Source organism: Triticum aestivum, chromosome 5A (genome assembly GCF_018294505.1).
Source record: "Triticum aestivum cultivar Chinese Spring chromosome 5A, IWGSC CS RefSeq v2.1, whole genome shotgun sequence".
Lineage (NCBI taxonomy): Eukaryota > Viridiplantae > Streptophyta > Magnoliopsida > Poales > Poaceae > Triticum > Triticum aestivum.
Genome location: NC_057806.1, coordinates 706,360,445 through 706,365,785, shown reverse-complemented (window position 1 = coordinate 706,365,785; position 5,341 = coordinate 706,360,445). Strand labels below are relative to the sequence as shown.

General features: G+C 41.9%; 1 pseudogene; it reads left to right on the top strand.

The window, feature by feature from the left end:
- The first annotated feature begins 434 nt into the window (after positions 1-434).
- Positions 435-5,341, top strand: part of LOC123101855 (protein TILLER ANGLE CONTROL 1-like) — a 31,246-nt pseudogene continuing 26,339 nt past the window's right edge.

The window sequence follows — 5,341 nt, the reverse complement described above, 5'->3', positions numbered from 1 at the left end:
TGCAGGTCCCTGGAGAAAACGGTGCTCAAAATGACCAAGATCTCGAAAATACGGCTGGTTTTGATCCTATATTTCATGCTGAGGAAGGAGACGAAGCTGGCACAGATGACGAAGAAGATCTGGCGGCGCCTGCCACCCCTGCACGCGCGCAGATCTCGGATCACGCGACCGCATCCGCCTCGGATCAAGCCCCTGATGGCTCCAGTCCTGGATCCAGGGCGGGCCACTCCCATGCTGCCGCGTCAGCTTCAGGCGGGACCAGCAGCGGGGCCGAATCCCCCTCGCCCCGCGCGCCAGCGTCAGACGGGACCAGCGGCGGGACCAGATCCTCTCCGCATCACGCGCGCCTCCAGTCGCGGTCGGGTGGCGGATCCTCTGCGCCAGTGCCTGCAGGAGGGGCAGCCACACCAGAAGCCACAGGATCCCCTGCGCATATGACGACAAATCAGTCCACTGCATCAGCAGATTCTCCTGGATCTTCTGTGGCAAGTATACCAGCGGTGCAGCGAGAGGTTTCTTCACGTGTTATGACCCGACTACAGAAAGGTATACGGAATCCTAAAATTAGGAAAGATGGAACTATACCATATGGAATGTTGTGTATTTCAGGAGAACCAACATCGTTGAAGAATGCACTTGATGATCCTAAATGGAAAAAGGCAATGGATGAGGAGTATTCTGCGCTCATGAGGAATAAGACTTGGCATCTTGTACCAAATCAGAGAGGTAAAAATATTATTGATTGCAAATGGGTGTATAGAATTAAGAAGAAGGCAGATGGCTCCATTGACAGATATAAGGCACGTCTAGTTGCAAAGGGCTTTAAGCAACGTTATGGCATTGACTATGAGGACACCTTTAGTCCCGTTGTGAAAGCTGCAACTATCAGACTTGTGTTAGCCATTGCTGTATCCAGAGGATGGAGTTTAAGGCAGCTAGATGTACAGAATGCGTTTCTGCATGGTGTTCTGGAAGAGGAAGTGTTTATGAGACAACCACCTGGGTATGAGAGTAAGAAATTGCCACAGTATGTCTGCAAGCTTGATAAAGCACTCTATGGTCTAAAGCAAGCACCCAGAGCATGGTATTCCAGATTGAGCTCACAGTTAAAATATCTTGGCTTTGTTGCTTCCAAGGCTGACACATCCTTGTTTATTTATAACAAGGCAGGAGTAGTCATTTTTGTGCTTATATATGTTGATGATATCATAGTTGCAAGTTCTTCACAAAATGCTACTAATGCTCTTTTGCATGATTTGAGCTCAGAGTTTGCCTTGAAGGACCTAGGTGATTTGCATTTCTTCTTGGGTATTGAAGTCAAGAAAACTCAAGATGGTATTGTGTTAAATCAGGAAAAATATATTCTTGAGCTTCTGTCTCGCATGGGGATGAAAAATTGCAAGCCAATGTCTACACCTTTATCCTCCTCAGAAAGTCTCTCAGCATATGAGGGTGAGCCACTTCAAGAGGAGGAGAGTACAAAGTATAGGAGTACTGTGGGAGCACTACAATATTTAACTCTCACACGTCCAGATATCTCATTTGCTGTCAACAAGGTTTGTCAATATCTTCATGCACCTACTTCTGCACATTGGTCAGCTGTCAAGAGGATTGTGAGATATGTGAAACATACTATGGGAATAGGACTTCATTTCAAACGGTCTAATTCTTCTCTTGTGAGTGCATTCTCTGATGCTGACTGGGCAGGATGTAGTGATGACAGAAGATCAACTGGAGGTTTTGCAGTGTTCTTTGGATCTAATCTTATCTCCTGGAGTGCTAGAAAGCAAGCTACTGTGTCACGCTCAAGTACAGAAGCTGAATACAAGTCTTTGGCTAATGCAACTGCTGAGATCATTTGGGTTGAATCACTTCTTGAGGAATTGGGAATCAAAAAGAATCGTATCTCATGTTTATGGTGTGATAATTTGGGAGCAACATATCTTTCTGCAAATCCAGTGTTCCATGCCAGGACAAAGCACATAGAAATTGATTTTCACTTTGTACGAGAAAGGGTTGCGGCAAGGAAACTTGAGATTCGATTTATTCCTTCTAAGGATCAAGTGGCTGACGGTTTTACAAAAGCACTACCAGCAAGACCATTTGAAGAATTCAAGAGTAATCTTAACTTAGGTTAGTTGAGATTAAGGGAGGGTGTTAGAATATAGAGTTGTAATCTCAACCTCCTTCCTTCTCTTGTATTCTACCCAAACTCTTTCTGTCATAACCTTGTACGTCAAGCCAGGCTTCGGCCACGCATCAATATAAACTACCACGCGGCTCCCTCGATGGAGTAGGAACGCTTCATATCTTTCAGAAATGATTACTGGGTATAGTATCAACTGTATGTGATGATACCATTCAGTAATCAACTAATCATCAAAATATTCCTTCAATAGGGATGGGAGTGGCATAATTTATCTGTAGCCTGGTGCTTCCTGTCTGTTATATCTTCTTAACGATGTGCTTACAGTGCTGCATTGAATAAATATGATTGCAGAGTCCCAGTTGGAATGCTACAGGCAAGAGACATGATTAGTGAAACACAGCGTGCCTTGTCCTCTAGTCTTGAGGATCAAAGCTTTGGAGATATATCAGGTGAATATTGTCGAAGTATATGTGGATTGCATGGTAGAATATCATTTCTCATCAGCCGCCAAACTACTTTTTTTAAGATGAAAGATTTTCACCCTGCTTTAATAGGAAGAGTTACTGTTAAATGATAGGAGAACTTGGTTTTAGCAAGATAACTGGATTGGTGGGAAACCTTGAAGTTTACAGTTTCCTACACTTTATGGGTTAGTTTGTAAGAATTTTGTTTTGGTTGCTGATGTTTTCAATTAAGGCTGGGACTGTAAGTTTTAAAAGATGTTTTAGAGAGGACACTTTGGCAATGTGACATAAACTGCTACTATCTCCATCTCAAAATATAAGACATTTTTGTAAGCTAAAACGTCTTATATTTTGAGACGGAGGTAGTAGATGTTTGTGCCGATGTTCATTTGACCGAAGAGGATGATAAGTGTACAAAATCTAATCAAATCTGGTGTGTTTTCAGTTGAGTCTTTTTATGTTTTCCTCAAAAGCAGTCAGGCGGCTGTGCCTTATTCACAGCTATTGCAAAATAGCTCTTTGAAAGTTTTGTGGCTTTATCCTGACAAGAGATAACTTGTCGAAGCGGGGTTCACACTAGTAGAAAAAAAACCATTTGTCCCAGTTCATAAGGCCCATCTGTCCTTATTGGGGAACCGGGACTAAAGGGTCATTACTAATGCCCTAGGCCTTTAGTCCCGGTTCTTATACTAACCGGGACAGATGGGCCTCCACGTGGCCGCTCCGGCGAGCCTAGGCAGGGGGGCCTTTTGTCCCGGTTGGTAGCACCAACCAGGACCAATAAGCTTCCACGCGTCAGCATTTTAGGGGCTGTTTTTTTTGAAAGGAGGTGTTTAGGGGTTTTGAGGGTTAATTTAGGTTGGTATAGGTAGCTAATAGAGAGATGTGTCCTTTCTTATCTCCGTGCTACTGCTACTGCTACGCCTAAACATGACTTAGATTGAAGTGAGGCAACATGTGGTGCATGTCGAAAGTAGTACAATCCAAACTTGATCAAGTTTGAATTGTACTACTTTCGACATGCACCACATGCATGTTGCCTTCACTTTAATCCAATCCATGTTCATTTCACCCGCTGATATATAATAAATCTTCATGCTCGCATCATGCATCATCATATATAATAACAAGTCTACCAATCATCATCATACAACTTCTACTCGTTATTAATAACAAGTCATACGACCATCATCCTCATAGTCATCGAACTAACCCTACTTAATTGTTCTTAGCACATGATCATCAGTATTAGGTAGGACCTAAATACCCTCTTTAAGGTAAAATAGCATAAAACAATATAGACCCTGACTCTCCATTATGGAGAATGGAGATCATCATGTCTCCAATTCTTGCGCTTCGCTTCCTTTTGCTTCCAAGAACCTCCTTACGACTGTCCATACATTTTTTCCATCCTTTGATTTGCATGTCTCCATTCCTTTTAGAAATCTGGTATGGACAGTTGAGATTCGTAGGATGACCTGGTTATATGTTCAAAACATTAAGGCTACCTTTCTGATACATCAAATGAGGCACACAATTCTCTGGGATTATCTGTTGAAAAACATAGTAATAACTTTATATTTAGCAATGATGTACTAGTTTTAGAAGTATGCAAAAGATGCACGGATGTCGTAATAGTGAAAAAATCTTACCAGGGTATCTCCATGGTAGTTGTCGTAGTTAAACACATGCACTAGTGGCATGTATTGACCATAATGTTGAAGAGTTTAATTATAGATATTGTAATTCTCAATGTCAGTACAAAATCCGACCAGATGATTTGTCTCCTTGTAAGTTAATTCGGAGCCATTGGTGTAGTGGGTTTTGTCTATCATCTCCCGCACATTCTTTGAAGAATGAAAATAAGCTGTCAATGGAAATAAGTTGTCAACCATTTTAAAATAAACAATATAAATTAGCTAATAACTAAGTTTGAGAAACTAAACTCACATAGCGGTAGAATTGGAGGCGTATCAACAAGGACCCAAATGTCCATATTGTCTTGCTCGATTTCAGGATCACCAAGATCCATGGTGACAAGCATACCCACATCAAAACCATACATCTTGCAAAGTGCTTCCCATTTTTTGCAACCAAAATGGGTTACGCTATCAGAATTGTACATCTTTACTTCAAAATCCACATCATGATGAGTCCTTAGGTGATTTTTATTTGTTTCAAAACTTTCATGGTCTTCAAAACCCATCCTCTTCAAGACATAGCGCCTTGCATGGTATGGGATAAGCTACTCGAATTGTAAAAGATGAAAATTATACGTTGAAATAGTTGTAGTCATGCTTAATTACGAAAAAACACTTGTCGTCGTTGCGTACCGTTTCAACATCGAAGATCTCCTCGAGCTTAATGCTGAAGCGTCGATCATCGTCCAGGTGAGGCATGTCGCACAGACCTCGATCGTCGTGGCACCAGCTGCACTCCTCCGAGATACTTTCGTCGTCTGATGACGACATTTCCCACGTTCATAATTCAAAGATTAAACTTGTACAATTAAATATATATACTACAAAACTAAATTAGATCATTATTGTTCATCACGGGTTGACTATCGATCTATCGAGTCTTTTCTTGAAAACTCTCAGCTCACGTGGTGTATATATTCGGCTCTCGGTGATGGTCACTCCTCACTTTGTCCCCGAGTGCATTACACCAAAACGTCTAGCACACGGTAACGAAGGAGAAGCAACCCCCATGACAACAGTCGGGATTC